Source organism: Vipera ursinii (genome assembly GCF_947247035.1).
Source record: "Vipera ursinii genome assembly, chromosome: 5".
NCBI lineage: Eukaryota > Metazoa > Chordata > Lepidosauria > Squamata > Viperidae > Vipera > Vipera ursinii.
In genome coordinates, this window is record NC_139518.1 from 38,851,729 (window position 1) to 38,866,217 (window position 14,489).

Consider the following 14,489-nt stretch of genomic DNA (forward strand, 5'->3'; position numbering starts at 1 on the left):
CTGGCTCTTCAGCTTTGAAACGGAGATGAGCACCAGCCCCTAGAGTCAGAAACGACTAGCACGCATGTGCAGGGGAACCTTTACCTTTACCTTATAGATATATTTCCATCTTCTACATAAAGATATTAATTGATATGAAGATAGCTATCATATTTCTTCTTATTTTTAAGTAAAATTACTTTTTGATGTTTGTATTTCCATAACTATCTAATGGTATGTGCCAGTGAAAGCTCCTGTAGATTATATATGCCTATTTTCATTTTGTACATTAAAGCATTGTGGTCTTATTTTGTTTGCATACAGAAGTCATTTTAAATGGCTCATACTGTACTGAATTCCCAGTTTCATTTCCACTGTCCCTTTAAATCTGGATCCTAAATGTTTGCAACTAGAAATTTCTGTTTGTACACTGATTTAAGGCTATAGTTGAAATAAAATTAGTAATGCTAATTACTGTAATTAGACTTCTTCAGTCTCCTTATGAATTTCACAGCCCTTATCATTTACAGGACAGAAGAAAGGTTTTCTCAAGAGAGATGAAATTAACTGGTATGGTAATAAAATCCTTAGCTTATTAGCAGGTGAGGCAGAGATGTGCTAACATAGCATCTCTGTCACTACCCAAATTGTAGAGGTGGCATAAATAAGAGAAAGCTGAAGTTCTAATGTAGGTTGCTGCACTATAAAACTGCAGGTATCAAATAAATGACAATGCATCTTTTTGTTTGCCATTCTGGTACAAGGCATAACATCATAATTGGAATTCTATTCATTCTTTTTGACTCCCTGGAATTATTTTTGGTGAAGAATGATGAAGAAATATATTAAGTAATAATTAGAATGAGACGGCAAACTCAGAATATCATCTAGAAAAGAGTGATAACTGAGTTTTAAGAATATAATATTTGTAATATGCACATATTTTTGTCACTGACTGCAGATATGATCTAATCAGGTTTAGCTTTTAGAATTAAAGTAAGTTTCTTAATATAAACACTGAGATAGCATTATTTAAGCATTACAAGTATTTCTCTGTCTGAAAAGCATATTAAGAAGTGTCAGCATAATTCATGAAAAGATAAAAAAGAATGGGACACTTTCTTAATTTGGTTAAGAAACACATTTGCACTATATAGTTTGCAACCTAACTATTTTGGTTCACAGTGAATAAAGTAATCCTATCTATTTTCATTGCTCGTATGTTCATCATTCTTATCATTGGTTCTTTGGATTCTAGAAGCAGATCTATGAATATAATTATGAGTGGAAAATTGATATCACAATTTACAGCAGAAATCATGATTTCAAAACCTCTATTTTCTATGGAGATTCTCAGTCATTCAGCTCATAGGTATCCCAAAGATATTTCATGGGGTAACTGGACTTTCTTGTTTTTCTTTGAAGATGTTTTGCTTCTCATCCAAGAAGTTTCTTCAGCTCTGACTGAATGGTCTTCAACAAAAAACAAGAAAGTCCAGTTGCCTCATGAAAAAGCATCTTTGGGATAACCTCTATTTTCAAACTATGATTTCTTATTCTAATTTGCCCAATAGCTTCTTGCATTAAATTATACTTTGTTGTGTTTTTAATCTCTGAAACTGTGGCTTGTTCCATTAACAATACAGAACGTGAACAATCAGAGCGGTTGTGACAAGCAGTTCAGTCTAGATCTCCAGCTCTGTTCTAGGCTGTCTTAATCCTGAGTTGATCCTTGTCTAGACTTTCTGCTGTAGCACTTAAGACACATTCTATTTTTTGGGGGAAGCCTTTATTCTTACAGTCTGAGAAATTGTGAACATTTATATGCACCATTTGGGAAAAAAAGGAAAACATTTGTGCTCAGCAAATAAAATTTTGGCTGAGTCCAACTACCCTTGATAAAGGTCTGAGGCATGTAACCTGAGGCACAAATTGTAAATCCATTTTTCCTTATGGTATTTGTATGTGAATACGTGTGACTATGGTAGAATAAATGAAATTTCTACTTATATGTTTTGTTTCTGTTTAAGAAGGCTGTCGTTTTATAACCCTCACATTGGAAATAAGCTTCACTGAAATCAGCTATACTCATATGTGAATAGGCACTGGCAGGGCTTTTTTTCCTCATAGAATGCTCAGAACGGCGTTCCGGCACCTTTTTTTTGCAAAAAAAAAGTTCCCTCTGAAAGCCTATTGCAGGGCTAGGCAATCTTGGCCCTTTTTTATGACTCATGGACTTCAACTCCCAGAAATCCTGAACCAGTCATGCTGAGGGGAAAGGGAGAGGTTTCCAAGCTGAGTCATGCTGGCTCAGGAATTCTGGGAGTTGAAGTCCTTGAGTAATAAAAGAGCCTGCACTAGAGGAGGACATTAAAATTATTTACAAGGTTACTTCTTTAGGAACTAAACTTTTAGAATCTAAAACAGCTAATTCAAAAAAGCCAACAGGAAAGAACCTCAGATTTCTCATCTGCTTCTGTCTTTTGGAAGGTAAAATTAGATAACAAAATAATCTATTTCCTATGTTAACATCTCTACAATGAAATCAATAAAGGTAACAGGAAAGAAATGAGAAACATTATTCTCAATGTAATATGTCTAATTTAGCTGATGCTAGAAAAAAATAGTATCTTTTGTAAATACTCTTGAAAACTATTTTGAATCTATAACCATCTATTACAACTAAACCACTTTAAATTAAACAATTCTTAAGAATGAAATATTCTTAATTTGGACTTTACTTTTATTGTTTGGATTGTTGTGTGTTTTGAAAAATAGATTATTTAGAATCTAGTTATGTTGCACTTCAGTCTTTAAATAATTAACCTAGTATATGCATAACAATATATGATGTTTTCCATGGTGAACTTAACATCAATAACAACATTTATTAAAAAAGGCTAAAATAATTTCTGGTGGTATTATCTGTACATTAAAATTTTGTTTAGTCACAATCTTTCACTTTTCACATACTGGAAAAGCAGTGATCATGTATCCTAGCAAAAGATGTTACATATGTGCATAAGCGTAGTCAGTAGCATATGCCTTTTTAAAAATATCAAACATGCAAAGAAACAAAAATAAGTCCAAAATATCAGTATTACATCCAGAAATGCCAATTTTGCAACCAATATTTCTCATCCATAACTATGACACCCTAAGGATACCTGCATACATGCAAATGCTTCTCTGGGATCAGTAACGCAGCAGGGATTGCTTTTTCTTTCCAGTAACAGATTGCTGGGAAATACCAAACATGGCCTTAAGAAATCCAATGTTTGTTACAAATTTTTCTGGATGTGGTTGGAAAGAGGCCTAGAAATGCCAGCACAAATACATCACACTTGCTGAATGTGCACACGCAACTAATTACAATCTTCAATTATATGTGATATATCCAGGGCTTTTTCCACAATAGAACTTTCAGAATGGCATTCCAGCACCTTTTTTTGCACACACACAAACAAAAAAAAGCTGAAGGAAACTGTTCCGGAGAGCCATATTCTCCTCAGGTAGCCAGGTTGCAGAGCAGCAGAATGCATTGCAGTGACAGGCCTTCAAATGGCTCAAATCAAAGAAAATGCGATCCATACAGGCTAATTTAAACGTGGGAGGGTAAGAAGGGCTGAGTGTGAACAGGTTGCTTAGCAACCTGCTTAAGCAGTCTCTGTAACTTTCAGTTCCCGGTGACTTGCCTTTTTTAAGCTGGGAAGTTGAAAAAAAGGCTAAAAAGAAGGCAATAGAGTGCTATCAAGGAAAATGTATAGATATAACCAGCAGATGTTTAGGGAACCTTTATTTTTCATACACTGTTCGAATTTTGTTTTAATGCCATTGTGATACACAATCAAATGTAGTTGGTCTTTTTTTTTTTAATCCCAAAGCATCTGTTCATTAAATACAGTATAGCAAAGTTTTGGATGATGGAATTATTTTTTAATCTAAGGATAACTAATGATAACAGCTCTTAAATCTGTTATTTTGTTTTAATTTTGCACAATTTTTTTTATAATTTGCATTTGTATTCATTTACAAATAGAATATGTTGTTAAAATGTATTGGTGTTGAAATAATTAGTGCACACGTATACCTAAAATCAGTTTATTGCATTTGGCAATTGTACTAAAAAACATATATCTCATTTTTAACCAATATAATTCATTTAATTTGAAATCAAGTGAAAAATTGATTTAAAATATTTTATTAAAACAAATTAATGACAATTCCTTTATAACAAGTTGCCTCAAACAAAATGAGTTTGACATACCTGCTCTAGATAGTTGAATGCTCCAAAATAAATTCTACACCAGACCTGTACATGTAGTCTACCAAGCACCCTTGGACGAGCACAGACTTTTTTTTAAAAAAAAGTAATAAAATCACCACCACTGCCCTGAAAGTCATGTTGCCTATTGCCTCCATGGCTTACCATGACCACGAACTCCAACACTGTAGATGCTCCTCTAGTCACCAAATCATTGATTAGCCCACCAGCATTCCTTTGCAGACCACAAAGATTTTTAATTTATCAGTGTGGGCCTTTCCCTTCTACAAGTTGCACAGACCTCTTCTAGATTTTCCTCTTGCCTTTCTGAGTTAGCTCCTTGGTCTGTCATTGAGCAAGAACTGACTTTGTAGGGAAGCATATTATCATTTGATGTATATTTAACATATGTTCTACCTTTATTTACCAATTATATAATATTTGTATGCAATCCACATGGCGAGGTTTGGGGCAACTTACAATAGAATTTTTTAAAAAAACAACAACCATAAGATTAAAACATAAAAGCAGGGCTTTTTTTCTCTTAGAACACTCAGAATGGCATTCTGGCACCATTTTTTTGCACACACACACACACAAAAAAAAAGCTTTTGCACAATCTATGCTACTCCCTCTATTGGCTTTCAAAAGCCTATTGGCTTTCGAAAGCCAATAGGAATTGCTGCTGAGCGCACCAAAAGACCCGGCTGGCAAACGTTACACTGGCAAGTTGTCTGCAGCGAAGGTGAGTTGGCATGAACTTTGCATCCCTCCCTGCTGCCCAACTACACCATCTCAACTAGGTAAATAAGAGAGGACAAGGAGTGGGAGGTGGGTTCTGTGGAGTCCATGTGCACTCCTTCCTTGTGCTCACTTGTGTCAGCCAGGTTGGTGGCTTACCCAGTGCTGGACCTGCACCACCGTCGCTTCGCCCTGTGCGCCTAAGTGGCCACCCTGCATCGCCTGGCCCTCACCGCCTCCGCCGCCCACACCACGCAGCCCCACTGTATAGAGCGGGCCCTGCTGCTGCCACAGCACTAGCTGTGCCAGCTCTGGCCCCAGGGGGCAGCCCGCCACCAACACCCCTCATGCCCGTAACCACAGCAGCGTCGCCCCCTGCCCCCTCTTGCCTCCTGTGCCCACCAAGATGAGAGTTCCGGCACCTTTTTTTTTTTTTTTAGAAAAAAAGCCCTGGGCATTGGTAATGTATCCAAACTTTCTATAGAAAAGTAAAAGTGCTTCCAGAGATAGTTTTGTATTTCCAAAAAATAAGGGGCAGGAGAGAACCTGCTGCAATGTTGTTTGTATGGTTGAGTTTATTGCTTAATTTTCTTTAAGGATAAGGAGTTTATTGCTTAATTATCTGTAAGAAGGCTGAACTCTTAAACGTGCTTACCAGCAAATAAGCTGCACTGAATCTAGTTAGAGTAATTTCTAAATAAGTATATAGAACAGTTTTTTTTAACTTATGCCCTTGGTCATTTACAAGATAGCATGCAGGAGGAACTATATGCATTTGATGTGCAAGGAAGTGGTATTTACAAGTCATGCCCTTGATTACTTCTAGATAGGCATACAGAGAAAAGTACTGGTGTTTTCACTCATTTTAGAACAGGCATTTTTGTAGCTATTTGCAGTTTAATTCCAGTTTAACTTGATCTCCTTAAAAATAGAATAGAATCCTTAGAATCTTTAAACATTTATCTACCTCTGATATGAGCATAATAGAAGTAAATATAATAAGTCAATCATTTGGTATCTTGTTTGGTCTATATAAAGACCATCTCTAGGAAGAGAGAGAGAGAGAGAGAGAGAGAGAGAGAGAGACTGTTTCTAACTGTTTCTATCACAGAAAGAATGATAATCACTTGGCTCCAACAGAAGTAATCCTGACAATTTGTGATGTGAGAGAGAATGGAGCACCCATATAACTACTGCAGCCACAATGCTGTTAGGCCATTCTAAATCCTCTCCTCATTATGGGTTCTTCGTTTAGACAGCAATGTATATTATCTCAGTTGCGAAGCACACAATTAACATTCTGCTCTCCTTTACAGCCTTTCCACCACTTTATATTTTACAACTAATACTGTGTTCAGATACATTATAGCAGCAATCAGTCAAAGGACAGTTTGAAAGCCATACTAAAAATATAAATTCCCTGAACATGTACAACATTGTACTATAAAATCCTGGTATCTGTATGGCTACAGAAATAACATTTTTTAAAAAAGTTCCTATATGCTAAAGACAACTAAATGAAAATAAACAGCATTCTATAATATAAAGAGCTAATATTTTTTAAATAAAACTAATAAAATGAGCATCTGTAACCATAAACACATTTGCCTTCATCTAGCTACAAAATAGAAAGGCCGAGCGCCAAAGAATTGACGCCTTTGAGCTATGGTGCTGGAGAAGATTCCTGAGAGTCCCTTGGACTGCAAGGCGATCAAACCGGTCAGTCCTAGAGGAGATCAACCCTGTCTGCCCTTTAGACGGCCAGATCCTGAAGCTAAAACTCAAATACTTTGGCCACCTAATGAGAAGGAAGGACTCACTGGAGAAGAACCTAATGCTGGGAAAGATTGAGGGCAAGAGAAGAAGGGGACGACAGAGAATGAGGTGGCTGGATGGAATCACTGAAGCAGTAGGCGTGAGCTTAAATGGACTCCAGAAGATGGTAGAGGACAGGAATGCCTGGAGGAACGTTGTCCATAGGGTCGCGATGGGTCAGACACAACTTCGCAGCTAACAACAACAAGCTACAAAACGTTTCCTGTTGAAAAAATGATTTACCTATCCCAACACATCTGGTGAGTTCTGGCATGCTAATTCCAGTCTAGACATTGACAGTGAGTTTATTTGCTGTCCCCCCATTCTCTGTTCTCTGGAGGGGTTGTTCTGAGATGGAATGGGACAATTTGCTGCAGACAACTTACTGTGGCCAACTCAGAATGGCCAACTCATTGCAGGAGAAGTTGCCACGGTCAATTCACTGAGGGACAAATTCAATTTAATTACTTAAAATAAATAAAAAGGTATTTTAATTTTTGTCATTCATATTTCATTCTGTCCCTCCTTTTGCATCCTTTCATTAATGATTCTATGCCACATTTCTTTGATGCTAGTGTAACTTTTGTCCTGCGGCAGGTTGTCCCACTACAAGTTGGCTGTGATGAGTTGTTCCACAGTGAATTTGCCATGGCAAGTTGGCCATGGCCAATTGTCATAGACCCCTTCTGAGGTGGGACTCTGTGGAGTTCCAGACTCAGCTGTATCACTACTGAGCTGCTAGGGTAGGAAGCAGACTAATATCAGAAGTCACTGCACATAGCATAATTTTGAACTATGTTTTATGCTGAATTCTTAGAAGAAATCCAAAATTCCTTGTGGCATTTTTGTAAAAATATTGTTATTTAAAAACAACTCATCCTTTTTTAAAGGTTTATTTCAATGCAATGCAAAATGGTAGACTGGGTTTATGCATGAAGAGTCTGGAAGGAGTGATCAGCTTGTATTCCTCGTCATTCCTTTTCTTTATGAACTGAAAATACAGACTCATTCCAATAATAATAATAATAATAATAATAATAATAATAATAATAATAATAATAATAATAATAATAATAATAATAATAAATTCTACTTTGAAATTTTTTTGATTCCTGAGTAGAAATTCCTATCACATCAATTTTATGATTCCTAAGCGGGATTCTTATCATATCACAATTCTGATTTAGATATGGATGTAAGAGATAGATAATCCTATTGATTTGAGCAAATGTATGTTTTTAAAAAGCAGCTAAGACCAGAGTGGGAAAATATGCTTTGCCAACCCATTTTCTTATCAGCAAAGACAGTTTAGAGGATTTTTTTTTTAAAAAAATCTTAAAAGTGAAGCACTAGAAGAAACAAAAGAAAACTGAAGGCACCTAAATAAAAGAGTTTAATGAATGAACAGCTCTTTTAAATTGGGCTTCTTTCTTATGCAATGGATTATTTTTTTAACCGTGTGGTAACGTATATGTCAGTCAATTTGCATATATTAACCCAAGCCCTCTAGTAGCTTTTCCATGTATTTTCCCCTTCTGAGTCACATCTTATTATAACTCTTTGGGGACCAGACAAATTAATGCTGTTGAGGCTATATTAATTCATCCAATGTATGCTGTGCAGGTTTTTTTAAAAAAAATAATTACTGGCTGCATGATGGATTTGTATCTCTGAATGAAATTATTCACTCACCTTAGCCTTCTCTTCCAAGCAGCCTGAGAATCAAGAGCAAGGATGGAAGGATGGAAGGAGAAAGAGCAAGATGACTATGATGAAGAGAATGAGATGGCTTTGAAAATGCAGGTGGGAAGCCAGAGGAGCAGAAAGAGAAAGAGACTGAGCAAAGGCTGGATACTTAAGCTGTTTTATCAGGAGAAAATCCTTATGTTACTTTATCAGATGAATTCATTGATGTAGAGTTCTGGAGGGGGAGAAAACAACTCAAACACAATGAACTTAAGAAAAAAAAAAGAAAGGAAATAAAATTTAATTAATTGCATCATCTTCTAGACATGGGTTGCTTTCATGAACACATCCATGATGGACACATCTCTCTTCAAAGTGTCTTTTCATCTCATTTTAATAAACAATTTGAAAATCCTGATTGGAATGTTTTCATGAAATATTTTACTTAGTACCCTGAATTTTAAATATTTTTCTTTATATAGCCTAAGTTTTGAATGGTACTGTCAATGATTAATCACTTTATTGAACAGTTGTATTACAAATCTGGAGAATTGTACATTTAAAATTCAAATTTCATTTTTCAAAGTAGTTCAAAACCATTGATGCAATACCAATAATCATAATCATAATATATCTTGCACCCTGATTCTGCTAATCTTAATTTTCGAAAGTTTTTTCCAATAATTTCTAAAAACTGAAGAGGATATTCTTTATCAAGTGAAAATGTTCTCCTAGATCAGGCGTAGGCAACCTTGGCTCTTTTATGACTTGTGGACTTCAAGTCCCAGAATTTCTGAGCCAGCTGTGATGGCTCAGGAATTTTGGGAGTTGAAGTCCAGGAGTCATAAAAGAGCCAAGGTTGCTTACCCCTATCCTAGATGATACATGAGGCTTCAGGAACCTTCCACAATATGAAAATATTTTACCCAGAGTACCTTAACAATATTCCTTGTTGTACTCATTGTTCACCACTTTTTGTATTCTGGTGGTAAAAGACATTTAGCATCATCATTCATTCTTATCTAAGTCTGAATAAATATGAAGTAAAACAAATCGCATACTGGAGCAAAAATAATATTCAGAAACTGAAAAAGCAATTTGGACAAGAGGATAGAAATAAGCATCAATATAAAAGTAGTTTTATCAGCTGGGAAGCTAGACAGGTGAGTGTAGCAAGGGAAAATGATATATCTAGTGGTCTATGCAGTGGTGATGCAGTGGTTAGAATCAGTGGTAGCTAATTTTTTGTTGCCCAGGCCCACAATGGACTTCCAGAATTGGCATCCACACAGAGAACCAGTTGTTCACATATTTGAATCCCACCACTGGTTAGAATGCAGTATTACAGTTCGAGTCTCACCGGCCCAAGGTTGACTCAGCTTTCCATCCTTCCAAAATCAGTAAAATGAGAACCCAGATTGCTGGGGGAAATATTTTGACTTTGTATACCACTTAGAGAGGACTGTAAAGCACTGCAAAGTGGTATATAAGTCTAAGTGCTACTGCTATTGCTATGCCCTGATCAATAGCTTTTACTCAGTCCTTGTTTAGAATTTTGGAAAGCAGAGTGATTTGACTCAAATTGTTTGTGAGGCCATCCAATGAAACACATGTTCTAATCAGATTCTCCATTTAAGAATCTGAACCTCTAAGCTCTTCACCAGAAAACATAAGAATACACCTTGAGTTGGGCTCCTAAAGAAGATCCTAAGCTAGAAACAGAAAGATAGGGCAAGCATATTTATTGCAGATTGTAAAACTTTTTTTATATATTCTAGCTCAGAGGTCTCCAACTTTCTGGGCTTGTAGCCCAGAGGGAAGGAGAGAAGTTTGCAAATTGGTGCACGCACAAGCGCACATGCAAATGGCACTGGGCATGCTGGAGCGGCACTAGCAGCTCTGTTCACGCATGCACAAATGGGCTGTGAACACCCACCCAGCACTAGCGGCCCCATTTGTGTATGCGCAAATGAGCCACGCCCTGTGCTAGTGGCCCCATTTGCACATGTGCAAATGGGCCACGCACACCCACCTGGTGCTAGCGGCCCCATTTGCACCCGCATGCATTTGCGTGTGCTAATGTGAATGGGGGGAGTGTGCATGCACATATGCACGCACCAGCCAGCCATTTCTGAGGCCCACTGGCCAAGAGGCCGTGGCCTGGCCATGGGCTACAGCCCATAGGTTCTAGCTCCTTCAGCTGAGCCTAGGATTGAACTGGATATATTGGTTTGTAGGAAAATGACACTAATTAAATGTTCAAAGTCAAATATTAAGACAGAGAACTCAATTGACCAACAAATACAGTTAATGGAAAATTCAGAAAAGGGAGTGACAACACTGAAAATGGAAAAGACTTTCTGCATAAATCAGAAGAAATTTGAGAAAGAAGAACAGATTGAATGGAAGATAAACATATCAGTGCAATCTTGGGGAATTTGAATAATAGGGAGACAATTTAATGAATACAAATTGAGGGGCTGCCACAAAGAAAAGGGGGTCACCAAAGCACTAGGGGGAAGGATGAGAAACAATGGTTGGAAACTGATCAACAAGAGAAGCAACCTGGAATTAAGGAGAAACTTCCTGACAGTGGTTACAATTAACCAGTGGGACAGCTTGCCTCCAGAAATCATGGGCTCTCCATCACTGGAGGTTTTTAAGAAGAGGCTAGACAGTCACTTGTCTGAGATGGTATAGGTTCTCCTGCTCAAGCAGTGGGCTGGACCAGAAGACCTCCAAGATCCCTTCCAGTTCTATTCTATTCTACTATTCTACATTCTTCATTCTCCTCACTAAGGGAATATTGAGAAGATGGGACTTTGCAGACCACTTTGCTTTAGATGAAAGAAGTATGTAGACCTGTATCTGGACCTTATTTTTACCCTGAGAGAACAATGCATTTTTTCTTGCTAAGTGCCATCTATTATTACTCTCATAGATTCTTTTAGGAAAGATAGGAATAAAGAAAAATATGTCTCCTCTATAATTTTTTTGTAAAAGTGTGTCCATCATATCATGTTATAATTACCACACTTTGAGTAAAAGGAGGGGAAAAAATGGAACAAAAGGAAAAAATGCTGGTTCCACACTCCAAGCTAAGCAGTTATAAATTTTTAGCATATTTTTTTTCTCAAAATAAAAAGGGCAATTAATTCATAAGGGAAGATAATTGTTAATTGCTGTTTCTCTCCCTGCTACCTCTTTTCCCTTTGTTTATATTAAACACTGTGCCTCAACTCCGGCTGCTCCTCTGAATCATAAAAAAGGATTTCTCAGCTTTATCACCTGCTTGCTGGCTTCTTCCCATTCCCCCTGCCATCAGGACATTTGAGGTGAAGGTATTTCTTTCTTCATCCCTTTGTCTTTCTATAAAAAATGATTAGATCTTGACTTGCAGTGATATAAATAATATTTCTGCATTGAAAGATCTTACTAAGGGAACTAGTCTGATTTTTTTAAAAAAATTCTTCCAGGTAGATGCTTCCTAACACTATCACTCAAAAGACATTATGAACCATTACTTCTTTCCCTTTTTCACTGAAGTCTCCCTCTCTTTCTCTCTCTCTCTCTCTCTCTGTGTGTGTGTGTGTGTGTGTGTGTCTTGTGTGATAAGGGATACAGTAGAAGCGAATAACTGTAGGAGAATGAATAGCAAAATCTGAGGGCAGAGGGAAAACTCTAATCAGCTGTTGGACCATTACAGATTCCTGTACATTTGACTTTTAACAATAAATCAGTTTAACTGAATCTTCATGTGTGGACCTGGTCTTTTGTGCCTGACAGTTACTGAAAAATGGACAAGTTCTCCAGATGAAAGTGTAGCCTTGGTACTTGGTAAGATGAGCCCCACAATGATCACATGGTATCAACCATTACAAACAGGTCTTCATTTAAAAACAGCTTCAATATTTCATGGTACTACTGATGTTATATCCATGGATGGAGGAATGTGGTTTTAGACCAATGAATACTATTTCAAATATGGTGGTCCTTAAGGAAGGGTTTACATTCATTGGAAATGATTTTTGGCAGTCCCTGCCTCCAATCTCCTGGGACTCTATCATAACAAGGGGTAGCATGTTTAGGTAAAGGAAATACATAGCAAACAGCAGAAAGATTATTGATTGCTATGCAGAGTTGTCACCATAGCAAGCATAGAAAATTAGCATTTTTAATTTTATTTTATGTTTGTGAAAATTAGAAATATAAATATATATACTAGCAAACCTGAGGAAGCAGGTCATTGATAGGAAAGGTGAAACTAATTAGGTGACAATTCTCTATGTTAATTTATTGGTAAGAATAGTAGATGGAGGTTGCATGGTAAGTCTCTGTGAGCTCTCCAGATTTACAATGTAAACATTTCTGAGGTGATAGTAGCAACTGTTCTAATAGATCTATAAATTGTCAGCTCAGACAAAATCAGTCTCAGATATGTTTTAAACTGGATTCAGAAAAGTGGAAGTTAGAAAAACTAGTCTGAAAGTGTCCCAGAAAAGGGAGGGGGGAGGGAACCTCATTAATTGAAATGTTTTTGTATTTTCCTACTTCTTCCATAGTAAAATTTTATGAACAAGATGTTTGTTCACATATCTGGAGGACATCCATAACAACAACAACAACAACAACAACAACAATAACAATCCCAAAACAACTGGAGCACCACTTGAACATCATTGGCATTGACAAATCCACCATTAGTCAATTGCAAAAGGCGGCCTTACTATGAACTGCTTCCATCCTGCGACAATATCTGTAATACCATCAAACATTCACATCTTCCTATCTCAGGTACTTGGTAAGGACTCAATAGGTAGACAAAAATGCCAAATCCAGTCTGAACATCTGGCTGACTGTGAGATGATCAATAATAATAATAATAATAATAATAATAATAATAATAATAATAATAATAATAATAACAACAACAACAACAACAACAACAACAATTTATTACTGAAATAAATTTTCTATAAACAGAGAAAAGCCTGATGGCTCTACGGAGCATTTAAATCTAAAATTTTTAACTGGGGTTTTAATTCTAGGGATGATTTAATCTTTTTTAATTTGTTTTTAACTTTTGTATTGGTTGTTTTAAATGCCCTGTAAACTGCCCTGAGTCCTTCGGGAAAGGGCGGTATATAAATTTAATAAATAAATAAATAAATAATAAATAAATAAATAAATAAATAAATAAATAAATAAATAAATAAAAAAAATTGTACATTTTGCAATAACTTTACACATACATTAACCCCTAAGTTAATGGTAAATGTGCAGTTAAATTTAACAATGACAAAACCAGATTTAATCCTCAGATTCTTATGATAAACTAGTAGCACAAAGATAATAATAAGGAAGCTGGCATGGATGCAGCATGATAGTGTCAATAAATTGAATGAAATGAAATTGTTGCTGAACAAATCAGCAATATATCTAAGCTAACCAACCCAAGAGAGAAAATTCTGTCTTCAACCATGGGACAGCTGATTCTCTATTCTGCCTCAGCTTCATTTGAACTAGCTCCCAAGTGCAGTATGGTACAACAAAATGGCTGAGGTAATAAATGCAGAAAGTTTTATTATCATATGATATTACGTTAATTCTGTATTTTGTATCTTCTGATCAGTCTATCCTGTGTATTTATCCCATTATAATAAAATAGTTTTTTTCATATTTGGGTCTGGAAAATATTTCTTTATATCAATTCCAAAGGTAGACTTGATTTTCTACCATTCCTTTGGAGAACATAATTCAATAAGTGGTGTTAAGTGTCTCCTTATAGGTCCCAAACAATATCTCAAGTGATCAGAAATTGGTCAACATACAACAGTCAGATAGTTTGTGCACAATCACATTTTTAGTCTTATTCAGGGCAAGCCCTGTCATATTGTCAGGTGAAACACCAGCAGCAAATCAGGTATGAAATTTGCTCTCCCCATTGATGTTCTCTATCTTGTTTATCTTGCCTCTCTTCTCATTCACTTCATTCATCATTCTT